The sequence below is a fragment of the Humulus lupulus genome, chromosome 9, assembly GCF_963169125.1.
Source record: "Humulus lupulus chromosome 9, drHumLupu1.1, whole genome shotgun sequence".
Lineage (NCBI taxonomy): Eukaryota > Viridiplantae > Streptophyta > Magnoliopsida > Rosales > Cannabaceae > Humulus > Humulus lupulus.
Genome location: NC_084801.1, coordinates 143,813,167 through 143,834,506, shown reverse-complemented (window position 1 = coordinate 143,834,506; position 21,340 = coordinate 143,813,167).

Below are 21,340 nucleotides of genomic sequence, written 5' to 3'. Positions count from 1 at the left end.
ATGAGGAGCCTGCGAAGCAAGATCGTCACCGCCTCTGGAGGTCAAGCTTTTGAGGAAGAGTTTGACCATGGGTCACCCTTCGTGAGGGAGATCCAAGCCATCCGGCTCCCTGCCAATTTTAAGGAGCCCCATATGACCCCCTACGAAGGAAACACAGATCCAAAGTACCATCTGGACGCGTTTAATGATCTGATGAAGCTGAGGGGAATTAGTAGCGAAGCCAGATGCCACTGCTTTGCTGTCACATTGAAAGGACCCGCATACAAATGGTTCAAAAGACTTAGGCCAGGGTCCATCAGTTCCTGGCAATAGTTTTCTGATGAATTCCTCCAACAGCACCACGCCGTGCGGGACTACACGATGTCAGGCACCAGCCTTGCCAATGTGAAACAAGGAGAAAAGGAGAGTCTGAAGAGCTACATTCACAGGTTCAACATGGAGGCCGCTAAAGTGGGGAGCCTGACCCACCGGGAGTTAAAAATGGCCATTACAGCCGGAGTGCGCCCAGGAAGAAAATTGTGGGATAATATGTTGAAGAGGGAAGTCACCGACCTAGATGAATTCTACGAGAGGGCATAGAAGTACATTCGTGTGGAGGATGGACATGCAAACTTAAAGGCAGGAAAGGAGGGGTCCAACGTAAAGCCCCCAGCTAATGAAGGGTCGAATGGAGCGAAGAAGAAAAGGGCGTATGAAGGGTCGAGGGATGATCAACAGAGAAAGACCAAACGGGGGAGCAGTCATGGGGAGACGGCTTACACTTTCTATACGAACCTTTCAGATACCAGGGAGCATATCTACCTCACCAACGAAGATCGAGTTCCCTTCAAAAAGCCCCCACCGATGAGAAAGGACCGGTCCAAAAGGGATCCCAGTAGATACTGCCAGTACCACAAGGATATTGGTCACACCACAGCAGAGTGCCTCCGTTTGAAGGAAGAAATTGAGGAGCTCATCCGCAGGGGGCATCTAGGCCGATATGTCAGGAGAGAAAGGCCGAAGCCGGAGCACAAACCTGCGATACCCCAGGAACAGGGACGAGCCCCAGAGATACAGGGGGAAGTCCGAACCATTTTTGGAGGTCCAGGGTTTGGGGGAGATTCTCGGTGTTGGAAAAAGCTTATACAGGATCTTTATTTATTTTCATGTATATCTAATATTAAACAAATTAATACAAGATAGCCTAAAACATGTTTCTAAAATTGAATTCAAAGAGAAACAAATAATATAATACTTACAGTATACGCAGCGGAATTAAGAGTCCTTCCTTCAGTTTCTCTAACTCTTGTATCCTTTCTGTCGCAGAGTATTATCAAGAAACTGAACCGATCTTCTATTTTCTTCACGATCTTCCAATGTATCCTTAGAACCACCTAGACTAGTGTGGGCAATTCTCAACACATGAGATAGATATAGAGAGAAGAAGAGAAAATAACAAAGTGGCTTAGAAAAGAACTTGTGTTTAGAGAGAATATAAAACTATCAGAAAATCTGACTTGTGACTTAACTGCCGTCTCTAAAATCTTCTCTATAAGCACTCCTTTTATAGACTCAATTAGGCCATTTAATTTAATTAAAAAAATCAATAAAATAACAGCCATTTTGAAGCCCTAGGTCGAAATTATCATGGGCTATAGGCCCGTGAAATTTCCCATTTGATTATAAGCCTATTGGACTTAAAATCAAGGCCTGTATTATTTTCTATTGATTTAATTAATTAAATAATTATTTAAATCCTTTATCAAATTAATTAATTATAATTTGAACCTTGATTTAAATTTATTTATTAATTTAGATACCAATTTATCTTAATTAATAAATCTGCCATAATTTCTCTTTTCTTCTCAAAATTACACAACTCTGTGAAACTATCCAAAATTGACCTGGTCAACTTTGATAATTCTAATTGATAATTAAATCAATTAATTAAGACTATCTAGATGATTTTATCCAAGGTACAATGGGGACCATGGGCCTATGAAATCAAGCTCCAATAAGTTATCATAAATTTAACAAATAAATTTACTAACTTATTAATTCCTCGTGACTCCACTATAGACTCGGAATTGCACTCTTGAATTCATAGAACGCTCTATAACAAATATAGATACGATATTAATTATCCATTGTTACAACCATAATTGTCACTCAATCCTCTATAGACAGTCTACAATGAGATAGGACTAAAATACCGTTTTACCCCTCATTGTATTTTATCCTTAAAACACTTAGTTCCTTGTAAATGATATTTCTAAAACTAATTTAATTACTGAAATGAGATCTCTATCATTTATCACCTTGAACCAAACTAAAAGGAAACCATCGTTTCACTTCTTCATCAGAAGCTATAGATGTTCATATCTATGATTAACACTCCCACTCAATTATACTACCGAGTTCCCAAGATGTAAGTATGGGCTAGTCCGTAGGGTAAGCTGGTAACGAACAAGTCAAAGAACTCAAATAATACAATCAGTTAGAATACTAACCACTCAGAATTGAGATTGAATTGACCTATGGTCAACTATATGATATGACTAGAATAGATAATAACGGTATGTTTACTCATCTTATCAACTGTCAATATCGGTCCTGTCCGATGTAACAAATACATCCGATCTTATCTACTTTGCCAATGTTCTGGAAAGAACATAACATTGTAATGTGTAAGTAGATCATATCGTAGATTGGCAAGTCAGTGTAAATCCGGTGCACTGACTAATCTTAGGACTAACTTATTTTTGAACATATAATCATATTTATATTCCACTGTGATTACGTCACTATAAATAAGATTAGCTATATGCTCGGGATTTAATAGAAGTTTATATTAAACAAATAATCATGAAAATAAAACATGTGAGCAAAGTGATTGACCAAGTCAAAAAATGATTTCTATTCTTTTATTGATAATAAAATGAGATTACAAAGAATTTGGGTTTTAATTAGGGCATAAAACCCCAACACTCGGAAGGGACGAGACAAGTATGCTAGGGAAGCCAGACGAAGTCCGCCACCCTGTGTCATGAGTTTGGAACAACGACCCCTGAAAAGCTTCAAGGGAGAAAACGACTCGATCACATTCACATAGGAGGACGCACGGGGGGTGCATTTTCCCCATAATGACCCACTGGTGTTGACAGTTCAGTTGGCCAATATGCGTGTGCATCGGGTCCTGGTGCACAATGGAAGCTCAGTGGACATCCGGTATCGCCTTGCCTTGGAAAAGATGGGACTGGGCATTCATCACCTGAAGCCCTGCCAATCTTCCCTATATGGATTCACGGGGGACTCGGTGCAACCCCTAAGGATGATTGAGTTGGCACTCACCATGGGGGAGCAACCCCGGCAGACTACAGTCATGGCTAACTTCGTCGTGGTAAATTGTGTTTCAGCTTTCAATGCGGTATTGGGGAGACCATCCCTAAGAGAATTGAAAGCCATAACTTATATATATCACTTGTTCGTCAAGTTCCCAACTCCAGGAGGAGTCGCTAGTATGAAAGGAGAACAGAGAGAAGCGAGGGAGTGTTACAACACCTCCCTCCACGCGTCTGTGAAACCACAGGAACCAATGGCCATGGTGATACACGAGGCGCTACGTGTGCCCGCGGGGAGCCCACAAGAGCTAGACCCCCGAATCGTGGAGGAGTCAGGAGTAGAACCTGTGGAGGAAGTAGAAGAGGTTATAGTAGTGGAGGAACCATTGAGAAAATTGAAGGTAGGAAAAAGCCTGCAGAGCGATGTGAAGGAGGAGTTGATAAGGTTTTTGAAGGATAATCTGGATGTATTCGCGTGGAGTCACGAAGATATGGTGGGTATAGATCCCAGCGTTATGTGCCACCATTTGAATATCTCCCCTGAAGTGAGGCCCGTTAGGCAGAAGAGGCGGGCACTGGACCCAGAGAGGTACGCAGCCTTAAAGGAAGAGGTTGACAAATTGAAGACCGATGGATTTATCCGCGAGTCATTTTAGCCTATATGGGTGTCGAATCTGTTAGGAAAATATTGTTTTGCCTCAATGGAAATGATTATAATATTACAAGTAAATATAGATTGATTAAATAAGGTTACAACTCTATAACTGAAAATACAAATAAACTAAAGAAAGGAAGAAGATGATGATTAAGAAGAGAATAGTGAGAATACAACTCTAAGCAAAAGATTACAAGTAAAATAAAGTGTTTAGACCAAATGAAAAGATTACAACTCTTAAACAAAATATACAAGTAAATAGAACAAGAGAATAAGAAGAAAAACAATAGAATAAAAAGAAGAACAGAAACACAATCAAACTCTCACTTACACAACCTAAGTGAAGAGGATTGGGGACCACCAACTTGAACAAGGTTTAAAACCTTTGTCCAAAATCTTATTTCCCCCTAACTCAAGCACTAAGGGATCTCTCTCAGATATTGGAAAAGCTTTATGGAATTATCAAGCCTCAAGGTGTTTCTAGCCAAGTGCTCTAGTGGATAGAAAAGTTGTGTCTTACAAGTGAGCTATAAGGCTCCTATTTATAGAGTTTAGAGACACCCTTTGAATTTCAAATTCCACCAACCCCCATGGTTGTTACCAATGTTTAATTGGATTAATATGGAATTAAAAAAGAGATTTGGGAGTTATTTGGGTTTTTTGAGCCGTTCAACAAATATTGAAAAAACTAAAAATTGGTCAGTTTTTTGGCCTATGGCCGCGGCCAGAGACAATGGTGGCCGCAGCCACTGGTCTCTGTCCCACAGGCCGCAGCCACTAACCAATTTCAGCACAAAAAATTGTGTTGTTTTTCCAAACGGTTCCAAACCCTCCCAAATGATTTTGTAACTCCCAAAACACATTATTGGGGTTAAAATCATATCTGTAACAGCCATATCACATATGGCTTTATGAAATTCATCTCAATATTGTGTAACAACAATTTTACACAATAAAGGGTAATATTTGGAAGTTAAAAATTTGTAACACCAAATATGTTACATTATTTGGATATATCTCATATATCTAAATATTGTAACTCTCTATTATATTTTACAATATGTGACACACTTTGTCACATTTATTTAATCTAAAACATTATATTATAATATAATATAATTTTACATTATATTATAAAATAATATAACAGAATCCAGTACTAGTCCCAAAACCGAATGGAAAATGGAGGACTTGCGTCGACTTCTCAAACTTGAATAAAGCTTGTCCTAAGGACAGTTTCCCGCTCCCGAGAATAGATCAGTTGGTGGATGCGATGGCAGGGCATGAATTACTTAGCTTCATGGATGCCTACTCTGGATACAACTAGATTCCTATGAACCCAGCTAATGAAGAGCATACGTCATTTATAACGGATAAAGGACTCTACTGCTATAAGGTGATGCCCTTCAGGTTGAAGAACGCGGGTGCCACCTATCAAAGGTTGGTCAATAAGATGTTCGCCAACCAGATAGGGAGAAACATGGAGGTATATGTTGACGATATGCTGATAAAAACCAAGAATACTGCAGAACTCAACAAGGACCTAGGTGAGATGTTTGACACACTCAGGAAGTATCGAATGAAGTTGAATCCCATCAAGTGCACTTTCCGTGTATCCTCGGGAAAATTCCTGGGCTTCATGGTCAACTCCAGAGGCATCGAGGCTAATCCTAATAAGATAAAGGCCCTGATAGAAATGAGCCCACCTAAGAACAAGAAGGAAGTGCAGTGCCTAACGGGAAGGGTGGTGGCCCTTAATAGATTTATTTCGAGGTCAACCAACAAGTGCCTCCCCTTCTTTAACATCCTAAAAGGGAGCAAAAAGTTCACTTGGGATGAGGAATGTGAAAAGGCATTTATTAAGCTGAAGGAGCACTTGGGGAAGCCACCCCTGTTGGCAAAACCTGAAAAAGGTGAAAAGTTATATTTATACTTGGCAGTGTCTGAGCATGCCATAAGCGCGGCCTTGGTTAGAGGGGAGAAGAAACAGCAACAACCCGTGTACTATATCAGCAAGCGATTGGTGGATGCGGAGAATCGGTACCCAGAAATTGAAAAGTTGGCATATGCATTAGTTGTGGCATCAAGGAAGTTGAGACCCTACTTCCATGCTCATGCAATCGAAGCTCTCATAGATAGTCCTTTGAGACAGGTCTTGCATAAACCTGAGACCTCAGAAAGGCTGATGAAATGGTCGATCGAGTTGAGCCAATTCGATATCGTTTATACCCCGAGAGCTTCCATCAATGGACAAGTGCTGGCGAACTTCATAGTGGAGTTCACCAGTCAGCCGAATGAAGGAAGAAGTGAAGAAGGGGAGCGGTCAGTCATAGAGGAAGAACAAAGGGGTCTTGAGGAATGGAGCCTGCATGTGGACGGGGCGTCCAATGAAGGAGGGTCTGGAGCAAGTATCATGATGATGGGACCCGAAGGACACAAGATGTACTGTGCAATCCGGTTTGGGTTTGAGGCCTCCAACAATGAGGCGGAGTATGAAGCGCTCCTGGCAGGCTTGTGATTAGCCCAGGAGCTAAAGGTGACACGCCTTCGTATTTTTAGCGACTCGTAATTGGTGGTGTACCAGGTGAAAGGTGAATATCAGGCGAGAGGTCCCAAGATGGCTGCATACTTGGAAAGGGTTAAGGGCTATCTGGGACGATTGGTGGAATACAGCATAGAGCAGATCCCAAGAGAGAGGAATTCCCATGCCGATGCCCTCGCAAAACTGGCTTCCACTAAGGATGGGGATATCCTGGAGTCGATACCTATGGAATACTTACCTAGACCTAGCATCGTAAGCGCGGACATACACATGGTTAGTGTCCCAAAGGAGTCGTGGGCTGAACCGATTAAGAGATACCTGGAGGAAGGAACCTTGCCTGTGGACAAGAAAGAGGCCCGAAGGTTGGTGTATAAGGCTGCTAGGTACACCTTGGTAGACGGGGTTCTATACAAGAGAGGGTTCTCGATGCCACTTCTGTGATGTGTAGAGGAGGAGGAGGCGCTGAAAGTACTGCTTGAGATACATGAGGGTGAGTGTGGCAACCATGAGAGTGGACCCTCCACGGCCAGGAAGGCCATGAGACAAGGGTATTACTGGCCCTCCATGGAGAAAGATGCAAATGACTTTGCCAAGAAATGCAACAAATGCCAGAGGCACGCAAACTACACTCGGAAGCCCCCAAATGAGTTAACTAGCATGACCAGCCCCTAGCCCTTCGCTATCTGGGGGATAGACTTGATCGGCGCCCTCCCCGCGGGTAGGGGAGGAGCGAAGTACGCGATGGTAGCTGTGGACTACTTCACCAAGTGGGTTGAAGCGGAACCCCTCGTGAAGATAACAGCCAAGCATATCACCTCATTCGTCAACAAATTCATTGTCTGTAGATACGGAATGCCCTACAAAATTATCTCCAACAACGGCACCCAGTTTGAGGGGGGAGCCTTCGAGGAATATTGTAGGGGAAGAGGGATAAAGAGAAGTTTCTCAGCAGTAGTGCACCCACAGGCCAATGGGCAGGTGGAGGCCATTAACAGAGTTCTTAAAAAGAACTTGAAAACCAAGCTAGAGAAGATGAAGGGAGCCTAGGTGGAAGAGCTGCCAAATGTGCTATGGGCCTACAGAACCACCCAGCGCACGACCACTAGAGAGTCCCCATTCTCCTTAGCATATGGATGCGAGGTCATCCTCCCAGTTGAGATGCAGGTTAATTCCTTCAGGATACAGGCGTACGGGGACGAGGTCAACCACGTAGCTCTGGCTGAGAGCTTGGACATGCTAGAAGAAAAAAGGGAAAAGGCACAAATGAGAATGGTGGTACACCAGCAGCGTGCAAAAAGGTATTACAACTCGAGGGTGCGAGAGAGAACTTTCAGAGTTGGCGACCTGGTGCTAAGAAAGGTACTCCCCAACACGTGAGACCCAGGGGTGGGGGTGCTAGGGGCGAACTGGGAGGGGCCCTACCAAGTCGCTCAGTGCATACCCCCAAACACTTACAAGTTGGCGCGCATGGACGACATCGTCATACCTCGAGCATGGAATGCGGAGCACCTTAGGAAGTACTACCAGTGAGGCGCCCACACCCAATGCAAGCAGTATCGGTTTTCAGCGTGTTGCATGTTATCTTAGCTTGGTAGACAAAAATCAAAGAGGTTACTTAGATAACCTCCCAAATAGGTGTAAGCTTCTTTTTTATGTAAGTCTTATATGTATCGTTGTAACCTGAATTCTATGAATGAAACTGGTCACATCTTCGCACGCTATTTTTTCTACTTTATGTGGGCATCAATCAAAGTGTCTGCCGAAATAAAATTCACCAGACACTTGGGGGGGCAATAGTGGCCCATGAAGATAAAGCATACAGCAAACAGGGGATCCTAAAAAGGACCCCTTGCACCAGCACCAGGATCCTAAAAAGGACCCTCTATCAGGAGGATCCTAAAAAAGACCCCCTATCAGGAGGATCCTAAAAAGGACCCTCTATCAGGGGAACCTAAAAAGGACCCTCTAACAGGGGATTCTAAAAAGGACCCTTTGCATCAGAGCCTTAAGCAAAATTCCTTAAAAGAGGAACGCAATTCGTGATGAACCCTTATAAACAGGGAGAGGACCTTACAAGGCATCTCTTGGGTTCACAAAGATTAGCTACCCTTATGAACATCAAGGAGGCCAAAAGGTCTTACAAAAAAAAAAACTACAACACACTTCCAAATAAAGGCAGATGCTCCCACAAGAGGAAAGACCTTAGAGAGAGCACCCACCAATAAGCCTAGAGCGGTCACCAAGCTGTCTAGCCAAAAAGGGTCCTAAAAGAGACCCTTGCAAAAATAGTACTAGGAATAATGACGAGAAGGATGCTTCTCGCAAAAAATAATAAGATCGCGCAAGAATATATAAAAGGATAGCTAGAGCCCAAGGGGTCAAAATATCCTTATAGAAATAATCAAGAGGCACCAATAAAGGTCCCATTGAACCCTTTCACATGGGCTCCAAAGGACCTCTAGCCTGGTAAATAAAAGAGGGGGCCTTGCACGAAGAAAAAGTCTTGCTTCCAGGACCCCAGGTTGGACACTGAGCCCTCTATCAAAGAGACCTCGTTGTTGGCTTTTTGTAAATAATAGAAGCCCTTTGACTTGGGAGAGGGCATGAGATTGTAGAGGAAATGCACCTCTAGCACCGTAGGAGCACGTTCCACCAGTTCCGCAAACGCAATGAAAAGGCAGCTCAAAGTCAGCCAACTATTGGGTGCCAGCTGAAGTGGAGCAAGGTCAAAGTAATTGAGGACCGCAACAAAGAATGGGTGTAACGGGATGGTACCACCCGCCTTCAGGATGTGCTCACTAAGGGCCACGAAGCCGGTGCTAGGGCAATCAGCCCGGCATGTCTCCAAAGGAGTGTATAAAGCGTACTCCGGAGGAACGCGGTAGTGCTTCACAATTTCCCTCAGTTTATTTTCTGACACATGTGACACCAGTTGGGATGCTAGTAAAGGAGCATCGTCCAGTTCATTGGTAGATACCTGTCGTCATGCCCTCGACATATCTGCAAAACCAAAAGAAAAAGGTGAGGAAGAAACAGAACACTTGACCCTCCATTTTCTCTTCCTAGCAAGGGTCTTCCACCGGGGGACCGGCTGCGGAAGCACTAAGCTAGGGAAGATCGAAACTAAGGGCTGAGGAGAAGCAGAAGTGGCCCCATGACAATCATCAGGTGAGGATGGGCTGGAGGGCTCAGGCGGAAGGTGTCCCTCCATAAACTCCAACTCCCTCTGCAACTCTAAAAGGGTCACCCTAAGGCTCGCTACATGGTCACTAAGGTCAGGGGGGAAAGGTGCTCTGTCTCCTCTCAACGCCGAGTCAATTTCACTCTCCACCACCCAAATTTTACGCCTAAGTTCAGCCATGTGCTCAAGATGACGGATACGGGCCTGCCTTAAGGAGTCATAGTCTTGGTAAGGGTTTTCCTCAGGGGACTCTGAGTCTGAAGACAAGTCAACAAACTTAACCCCCGGAGGTATGCCGAATGGACCATCACCGGCCATGAGACCTCGTCCCGAAAGCAAAAAGGGGTTCACGTATAAATGAGAGGATTGTTACAAAACACAAAAGAATGGGCTTAAAACCTCTAGATGCAAACATCCTAAATGATCCACTATAGGGTATAAACAAGGGGGCATGCAACTGGGCTAATTCATGGCAAGCTCAGGCCAAAGTACCCCATCTCGAGTAATGCTAATTTAGACCCAATGAACATGAGGGAAAAAGAAAATATACCTCAAGTAGGTAAAATGGGGAGCTGTCGTGGTCAAAAGGAGGTCGGGGGCCAAAAGCGTCGTCACGATCGGATAGAGGCAAGTGGTCGAAAGTACGTGTCTGCAAAAATAAACAGAAACGATGTGTTAGCATTCAAATATATGAAGGGACATAAACATACCAACAATTAGCCCAAATATATATATATATAAAAAGGGAAACTATAATAAAAGTGAGGTTGTGGGGGATTGAACCCCTTACCTCTTGAAAGGAGCAAAAGACTAAATACCACTAGGCTAGGAAGATTAAGTGTAACTAATAGACCTGGCATGGGGGCCTATTTATAAGAATCAAGGAGAAGAGTCTACCAGAGCACCTAAAGGTCCTCTCCTAGACTGGGGGGCAAGTGTGGATGCTCAATATTCCATGCTTGTACAAGACCCAAAGTATATGCTCAGGTCCCATAAACATCCAAATGTATGACAGAGTTTCAGTGGCCCCGAGCCACCATCGCCTCACATGTCTGCCCGTATGGCCAAGCGTCTCATGCGGCTGCCCAGATGGCCTCGCACCTTGTAAGGGTGGCATGCACCTGAGCGCCTCGCGAACCAGAAATCTTGCGAGGCCCCTCTGCCTCGCTTGCCCAGCATTTGGAGAGGCCGCACCCGAATGCCTCGCGCACCCAGGCGTCCCATAAGGCTCGTCCATCTCGCGCGCCCAGGCATCCCACAAGGCTCGTCTCGCGCACCAGGCGTCTCGCAAGGCCCCTCCGCCTTGCGTGCCCAGGCGTCTCGCGTGCCCAGCATCTGGTGAGGCCGCACCAGAACGCCTCGCGCGCCTAGGCGTCCCATGAGGCTCATCCATCACGCGCGCCCAGGCGTCCCAAGAGGCTCGTCTCGCGCGCCCAGGCATCCCACAAGGCTCGTCTCGCGCATCAGGCATCTCGCGAGGCCCCTCCGCCTCGCATGCCCAGGCGTCTCGCGAGGCTCTTCCGCCTCGCGTGCCCAGGTGTCTTGCGAGGCCCCTCCGCCTCGCGTGGCCAGCATCTGGCGAGGCCGCACCCAAACGCCTCACGTGCCCGGGCGTCCCACGAGGCCCGTCTGTCTCGCGCGCCCATATTGGCTCGCACCTACGCCTCGCAAATGGGGGCTACATGGCATTGATCTCATGGAGTGAGATCAACGACCCACACATGGGTGCCAAGTCTTACCATATACATAGCAGGCTTCATTGAAGAGGCCTCATCTCTCCCCCTAAGATTAGTGCCACCCACAGGGCACCATTTTTCCTATAGGTACGGAGTCCACTGACAAGCTAAAAGGAGTTAGAGTACGGACATAGTACCCACACCAGATAAGTAGTGGTGGTACGAGCGAAGTACCTACCATTGTCCTCACCAGCCACTCCTCTGACACCCGTACCGGGCGAGTAGTGGAGGCACAATAAAGTACTAAAGTGGAGGTGCTCCCATCAACCCTGATCATGTACTCGAGCAGACACCATTACCCCTGAGACCACTCACCTGGCAGTGTACTAGCGTACTGCCTGGTCCCCTGGACCACATTGTATCAGGGGCCATTAGAGCCCACTATAAAAGAAACTCCACTTCCATTTGGAAGGGGGTTGGAAAAATTACTGTTGCAGTGCACCATAATCAATACAAACTGATTTCACCATTTTTCTTCTGCAATTATTCTTGGAGTTCCTACTTATATTTTTAAAGCTTTCTTTTGATAATTTCTACGTTGCAATTTTTCTAACTTAACTTAGTTGACGAGTTCTCACCATCAACAATCATATAATTCCATAATTTGTCGTCTTGGCCCCCTAATCAAGGCCCTAAGCCTTATTAGAAAATTTGGGTTGTTACAATTTCCATGTGTGGTTTGAAATAATTGAATCAAACTCATCATTTATTGCCTCCTTCCAAAAAGCAGAGTCTCTCGAAGACATTGCTTCTTGGAATGTTTTGGGATCATCCTCAACTTGAAGAGCCATAGGAAATTTCCATTTGACTTCTTCAAGGTTTCCCTCTACTAAGTTGAGTGTCTCCACTTGAGAACATGTCTCATTTCATCCCAACTCTTTAAGCCTTTGGCTTCTACGAGGCAATATAGGTTGCTCATCAACCTTTGGATCTTTCTCTTTAAGAGATTCTCCAACACCTGCAGGTTCTTGAGAATTGATATCACAATATAACATATTCTCAAAGAACTCCAATTTTCTTGATTCTATTATCACATTAGACTCCAAATCTAATAGCCTATTGGCCTTGCTATTTGAGGCATAGCCAACAAATGCACACTTTATGACCTTAGACCCAACTTGGTCCTTTTAGGCTTCGTGCTCTTGCAATAAGCAAGGCATCCCTACACTTTAAGACGGCCTAGGTTAGGCTTTTTTCCTCTCCATAAATCATATGGAGATACATTGTTATCTTTCATAGGAATTCGATTCAATATATGACATGCAGCAAGCAAAGATAACACAATTTAGCATGTAAAAGCATAGAGGAACTCGGCAAAATAGTACCGTAACTTCGGGAGAAGGGGTCAATTATCTCAAGATAAGTCTTATTCTTTCTTTCAGCTATTCCATTTTGTTGTGGAGTGTATGGTGTAGTGCAATCATGTATAATGTCATATTGTTCACAAAACACATTAAAATCATTTGAAAAGTACTCACCACCTTTATCACTTCTAAGAGTCTTTATTTTCCTTTCCAATTGATTTTCTACTTCAGCATTATAGATTTTAAATGCATTAAATGACTCATCCTTACTCTTAAGAAAATACACATAAGTAAATATCTAGAGCAATCATCTATAAAAGTCATGAAGTATTTATTTCCTCCTCTAGTCAACATGCCATTCAATTCACATAAATCACTCTGTATTAAATTTAGCAAGTTTGAACATCTATCAACACTTATAAAATATTTCTTTAGCATTTTAGATTAACACATAATTCACATTTATCATGCTCATTCACATCACAATTTATCAATCAACATTTAACAATTCTTTTAATTGTGTTATAACCTATATGAGCAAGTTTATTATGCCACAAAGTAATAGAATTAGAACTAACCACATTGAAAGATTTAGATGCCATATCATTATTGTCACTATCAAGAGAACAAAGTTTGATCATTCCATCACATGTATAACCATTTCCCACAAAAGTGTCCAATTTAGTCAAAGTGAGTTTACCGAATGCAAACACCATTTTGATACCGAATTTACTCAATAGACTTTCACTCATAATGTTTCTAGTCATATCGGGAACATAGAAAACATTATTTAGGGCCACTTTCTTTCCATTAGTGAAGAACACATCAATGCACCCCTTTCCATGTACCTTGGATCTCTTTTCATTTCTCATTTGGACTTCAAGTCCCACCTTTGCACTTTCAAAGGTTTTAAAAAGAGTTTTATCATAGGTTGCATGAATGGTGGCACAAGTATCATACCACCATCCTTGCACCTTTCCTTGGGTTGCATTAACTTCACTCAAGGTTTCAATGATCTCAACATCAAATGCATTGGCCTTGGTATCTTTACTTAGGTTTGCAATGATCTCAACATCAAATGCATTGACTTTAGTATCTTCATTTTCTTTTGAAATGATCTCATCATCAATTGCATTAATCTCATCACTACATGCATGAACCATGTCAATTCTCTTAGATTTATCATACATTCCTCATTGAATGCATTAATTTCAATTAGGGTTACGATGTGTTTCTCATTAAATGCATTAAATTTAATCAAAGTCACAAAGATATCATCATCAATTAGAGTGACCAAATTAAATTCATTTAAAAGTGAAATGACCTCAACATCAATTGTCTTAACCCTAATCTTATTGTGGTTAATTTTACAATTACCATCTCCCACGATAATTAATAAATTTACAAACAAAACAAGTATAAAAATAACCCTTGAATTTTTTATTAGCATTCACCATTGTACTCTTAATATAAACAATAATCTCAAACTTACAAAAATATGGCAGCAAACAAATTTCATTCAAATTCTTGAAATCTACACATTTAGAAATAAGGAATTTGATGATACCAATCTCCTTAAGCATGTAATCCCATTGAGTTGTCTCATCCTTTGTTGATGAAGACTTTGAATCCATATCCTCATTCATGTAGAGCATATCCAAATAGAACTTTCTTTAATCTTTCATGGTTATGTGTTCAACACAAACCAAATCTTGAAACAATGATTTGAAGGTTGTAGATGATGAACCAATTTCCCTCATTGTTGATTATGCAAAACACAAAATGAAAGTAATTAGAATTAGAGATTTTGATTGTTGGGAATATATATGGCTTTATACTTTGCAAATCAACAATTAATAATGAAAATAGTTCCATATTTGAAAACTTAAATGCTAAGCAAGAACCTTGTTCAAAGTATGAATATTAATCTTGATAATAAAAGAAACATGTTCATGGTATGAATGTCAATCTTGAATATAAGAAAGTAAATGATTAAATGATGATAAGATGAACTTAGAAACATTTAATCATCAATAATAACAATGGAAACACAATAGAGTAACATAAAACAAAGTTTGGTTAGATAGATATAACATTTGATTTAGAGCAACTTGAATCTTCAAACTTGGGGAACTTCTAAGGCTTATACACAATAAGAATATTGTTGTCCAAAACCTCTATTCCAAGTCTTCCCTTATTTCTTGAAGCTTCAACTAAGTAGAATGAGATTTGGGATTTAACAAGCCTTGAAACTCATGCAATTCAAGCAAAGCTTGATGAGTTTCTTGGAGAAAACATTGGTCTTTTAGAGCTACAGAGATAGAGAGAGAGAGAGGTGGAAAGTGTGATCAAGGCTTTTCAACTCTGATAACTCATATTTATAGTGTATGAATCATCATTAGCTAACCAATAGGAATATAGCATTTAAAACACATCATTTGGAGCATTTTACGTAAATTGTACGGCCCTAAAAGACTGCACAGGCGATACGTCGCCTGCTAGGGCTTTTGAAGCGCTTCGCATTTTGGTGATGCTACGCCACTTAGGGAGCAACACATCGCCACCCCCTCTGACTTTGGACCCCTCCAATGGTCCTAAAATTTCTCCAAATGGTACCAAAATTTTTGGGAATGTTTGGATACCTCATTGTATCACTTTACACCCATAAAAGTCACATTTATATGTCTTCTACACAATCTCATGTTTTCACTTCTCTTTAAATGAAAACGGTTAAGTGTTTTGCACATCAACGTGTAAACATCTTAACCATTATATTTGACCAATCTCAACAGTAAGGGTACTGCATGTCCCTTTTATAGAGATTTTTGGGGTATGTTAAATTAAAAATCTCCTTTAACCGTTACTTTGGAAATATAAATAAAAGAAATGTATCTTTATCTCTTTAACAACGCGATCATGTTGCAAGTATATGCGAGTAATATGTTCGGGCAGTGGTCTCTGCCATGCAAATTATAGTTGCGTGGTTCATAGAATCATGGTTGTACTCCTACCAGAAATCAGACGTACTGAAAAATATCACTCCTTATTACGTGTGGGGACCGTTTTCCAACGCCATGTAGAGCTAGTCAAGAGGAACAAGTTGTCCCTCCCGCAAGCCCTTTGCCTTTGGGCTCACAAACCACCCCATGTTGCGAACGCTGGCCAACTAAGCAACTCACTAGATGTTTATGCTCATTGGGTCTTTCACGATTTGGACACATAGCCCTAGCTATTTTTAAGATTAATAGTAATATATATAAGAAATTGTTGACTATTTTTTTCGTTTACTCGTCTAACACCTAAAGAATATTATTGAGAAGATTTGTGAGAGTTGAATAAAGTATAAGAGATGTTTCTAGTGCCCATAAATAATGGATAAAGAGAGAGTTTTATAGTGGTCAACCCCAAAACGATGGCTTACATCCACTTAGTCACTATCATTGATCTTGCAAGCCATGGATTACATTTGTATTTATATTTTAAAAATTTGGCTCCATTGAAGATGGAGAGCTCTCTCTGTAAAAAGATGTTGCCCCCTTTTTTTCTCTCCCCCTTTCATTTGGCCCCTACTCCTCTTATTTCTATTGAGGAGTTAGGGTTACATTTGAGTGGGCTTAAGCTATTGGGCTTTGCCCAATAATTAGACAAAGTAACAAGTGAATGGACCTTAGGCATGATCTGGGCCGATGGGTTGTGACACTCCAAAAATGGATATAACAATAGCCCCCCAAGTCAGTCTTCATGTTTGCATAAGACTGACTTATCGTGTGAACTCTCTCTTTCACGAGGACCAGATCTTTAGGTCTTGGACGTATCATTCCTTGACTTTGTTGATCTTTTAATACTGACCATAAGAAGATCTGAGCTGCTCGTAGGCTAATTGGATGAGCTTTTCTGAGACGGCCCACTTCCGAGCTAGGCGAGCAACTCTAAGATATGAGATAGACGAGATGAATGCTCAAGGTTCCGAGGACCTCAACGAACCAAGCAAGATGAATGCTCAAGGTTTCAAGGACCACTAGGAACCAAGCAAGATGAATGCTCTAGGTTCTGAGGACTTTAAGGAACCAAGCAAGAGGAATGTTCAAGGTTTCGAGGACCTCTGGGAACCAAGCAAGATGAATGCTCAAAGGTTCCGAGGACCTCTAGGAACCAAGCAAAATGAATGTTCCAGGTTTCGAGGACCTCTAGGATCCAAGAAAGATGAATGCTTCAGGTCTCGAGGACCTCAAGGAACCAAGCAAAATGAATGCTCAAAGGTTCTGAAGACCTCTGGAAACCAAGCAAAATGAATGCTCAATGTTCCGAGGACCTCTAGGAACCAAGCAAGATGAATGCTCCAGGTTCCGAGGACCTTTAGGAACCAAACAAGATGAATGCTCAAGGTTCTAAGGACCTCTAGGAACCAAGTAAAATGAATGCTCAAGGTTCCGAGGACCTCAAGGAACGAAGCAAGTGTAATGCTCAAGGTTCTGAAGATCTCAAGGAACCAAGCAAGATGAATGCTCAAGGTTCCAAGGACCTCTAGGAACCAAGCAAGATGAATGCTCAAGGTTGCGAGGACCTCTAGGAACCAAGCAAAATGAATGCTCAAGGTTGCGAGGACCTCTAGGAACCAAGCAAGATGAATGCTCAAAGGTACTGAGGACCTCTAGGAACCAATCAAAATGAATATTCAAGGTTTCAAGGACCTCTAGGAACCAAGCAAAAAGAATACTCAAAGGTTCTGAGGACCTCTACGAACAAAGCAAAATGAATGATCAAGGTTCTGAGGACCTCTACGAACCAAGCAAAATGAATGCTCAAGGTTCCGAGGACCTCAAGGAACCAAGCAAGAGAAATGGTCAAGGTTCCAAGGACCTCTAGGAACCAAGCAAAATGAATGATCCAGGTTCCAAGGACCTCAAGGAATCAAGCAAAATGAATGCTCAAGGTTTCGAGGACCTCTAGGAACCAAGCAAGATGAATGCTCCAGGTTCCGAGGACCCCAAGGAACCAAGAAAAATGAATGCTCAAAGGTTCCGAGGACCTCTAGGAACCAAGAAAAATGAATGCTCAAGGTTTCGAGGACCTCTTGGAACCAAGCAATATGAATGCTCCAGGCTCTGAGGACCTCTAGAAACCAAAAAAGATGAATGCTCAAGGTTTCAAGGACCTCTAGGAACCAAGCAAAATGAATGCTCAAGTTTCCAAGGTCCTTAAGGAACCAAGCAAGAGGAATGCTCAAGGTTTTGGGGACCTCAAGGATTCGAGGACCTCTAGTAATAACCAAACAAGATGAATGCTAAAAGGTTTTGAAGACCTCTAGGAACCAAGAAAAATGAATGCTCAAGGTTTTGAGGACCTCTGGAAACCAAGCAAGATGAATTCTCAAAGGTTCTGAGGACCTCTAGGAACCAAGCAAAATGAATGCTCAAAGTTCTGAGGATCTCTAGGAACCAAGCAAGATGAATGATCCAGGTTTCGATGACCTCTAGGAACCAAACAAAAGGAATGCTCAAGGTTCCGAGGACCTCTAAGAACCAAGCAAATGAATGCTCAAGATTCCGATGAACTCTAGGAACCAAACAAAAGGAATGCTTAAAGGCAACCTCTCCCTTCAGACAATCCCAAGCGATCCTAGACATGCGGTAGCTCCTAGGAGTGATCTTTTGCCCTTGGCAGGTTCTAGTGTCTAAGCACGTCTTTGGAGATGGGTCCCAATATTCGACTAGCCTCAGATGTCTGTATATGAGGTTATTAGCCAATGCAGGGGAGCTAATGAGTCGATCTGCTAGCTACTATAGCGATATGTTTGAGATATCGCCCAACAAAGATGGCTTAGGAAAGCTAGTCGTTGGGGGAAATTTCAGTGACTCCAATGTCTCTTTCCTTGTGTTCAGCTCTCAATGAAAGCACCAAAATATTGACTCATTTTTTCGTTACCTGGTCTAACACCCAAAGAATAATATTGAGAAGATTTGTGAGAGCTAAATAAAGTATAAGAGATGTTTTTAATGCCCATAAATAATGGATAAAGATAGAGTTTTATAGTGGTTCAGCCTCAAAAAGATGGTCTACATCTACTTAGTCACTATCATTGATCTTGCAAGTCATGAATTACATTTGTATTTAGCTTTTAACTATTTGGGTCCATTGAAGATGGAGAGCTCTCTCTATAAAAAGTTGTCGCCCTTTTTTTTTCTCCCCCTTTCGTTTGGCCCCTACTCCTCTTATTTATATTGAAGAGTTAGGGTTACATTTGAGTAAGCTTAAGTTATTGAGTTTGATCCAATAATTAGACAAAATAACAAGTGACTGGGTCTTAGGCATGATCTAGGTAGTGATACTCCAAAAATGGGTATAACATAAATAATTAAAAATTTATGTTACATCATACTTCTTTATAGTATTTGCTATATCAATAGGCAGAGATAACTAACATCACTCAAAAAAGATTTATCGATAAATCTCAAAGCTTAAGACATTAAAACGTGTAAAGCTAAATTTAGTGGTGTGAAAAAAAAAGGTGTTTAATGTATATATCATTGATAAAGACTTGTTAAAGATTCAATTTCAACAAGAAGTCCAATAATGGTACAACTAATACCTTATCTATATATATTCCAAAGTAATGGGGTACTACTACTAGTCTACTATAATTGAAAGAAAGACTAGACAGCAACACAATAAAACGCCATGAAATGAATCCCTTTGCAATATCGTCACTTCCATTTGTCCCCATTCATATTCTAACCATACCAAACAAAATAAAAAGTTACAAAACAAAAACTCTTATCTCACCAATAAGTCACGAAATCATATACATTAACCAGTGTAAATAAATCATAAAGAAGATATCAGGAGAGGGTCAGCACCTAATAATCTTTTTTTCTCCTTCTTTATTGAATTTGGGATTCAAATCTCCCAAAACGAAAATCCTCCGTTCTAACATTTGTTGTTGATATATTGAATTATGTCTTGAGAATTCATTATTTCGAGGACGAAAAATCATGATTCAACATTAGAAAACAGCCAACTTCTACTATTATAAATGGTTAATTAATATTACTCAAAATTGCTGAAAAAGTCAAAAAGTATAGAATTAACATCATCACCCAGTGTTCTTTTTTTTAATAAAAACAAATACTTTACATTCACCTTTGTAAATAAGTCGTAAACCTTCCAAACTACCATCAACCAACCCATGTGCATAGATCAAAATCATCGGATAGAGTTGGCTACCATCATCTAGCTTTTCTTTTTTACTATAGCATAAAGTATTACCCAACTTCACCAAACTTTGTTACCAGCTGGGACAAAATCAAGAGTCTAATTACATTTTCAATTTTTAAACAGAATTACCTAAGATCTATATATTAAAAATATATATTTATTATAGAGTAATAGGGAGGATTTTGAGCAAAATAACCCCAAAAAAATTGCTTGATTAGTGTGCCTTCCTAAATCCATGTTAGGCTTTACTTTTGGTGTACATTCATATACAAAACAATTTCTCTTATTTTGTTTTAAACTTAAATGGTGATTTGAGTTCAATTATTAGTATTGACTTTAGTTTTTTTTTTCAAAAAAAACATAATTGTATTTATTTCAAGTACACAACATATCGCCAAGTATCTGAATATGATAAGTGATTCAACTAATCATATAAGAATACGTGATATTTAACTTTAAAAGAATCGATACAATGGCTTCAAAAAAAAAAGTACTTGTCTCACTTTAAAATAATATATTTATATATATATATATACTAGCTACAAACAACGCACAATATGCACGTTTGTTTAGTTTTATTTATAGAATTTATTAATTATTTTTATTAAATTTATATTAATGTCATATAAATTTTGAAATAAAAATCTTATTTTAATTAAATAATTTATTTATTTTTATTTATGTTTGTTCTAGTTTATGAATTTGGGAGTGACTATATTATATGTTTAATGTAATATTAAATATTATATTTGAATTTTAAATTTAAGTTTATTGTTAGTTTTTTTTAAAATTAATTTGTTGCTAATTCATAATAGATCATTTATATGTTTAATATGATATTAATCTAATAAGTGAGTTTAAGTTTAATTAAATATTTATTTAAGTTATAAAACATATGATTTTATTATTTTTAAATGATTATTATTGTAAAACATCTCAAAAATATTATATTTTAATTCGTTTAATTATTTATTACTTTAAAATAATTATTATTGTAAATATTTGAAAAATATCTTATTTTTAATTTGTTTAATTATTAATTATTTTTAAATAATTATCATTGTAAAATATCTCAAAAATATCATATTTTAATTTTTTTTAATTATTTATTTTATTTTATTTAAATTTAAGTATTTAGAAACTACAATTAATTATAAGAATATTTTGTTAAATATAAGAATATTTTGTTAAAGTTAACTTTAAAAAAATAAAAAAAACCGTTAAAACCAAAAAATTTCGTTATCTACACACTTCTTATATAGAAGAGATATATCTTGGGAAGTTATAAGAAATTGTTTAAAATAAATAGATTTATATTCTATTTGTCTAAAACTGATTACATTTTTTTATGTGCTTTTCTTTTTTGGGGTTAATCTATAATTTGACA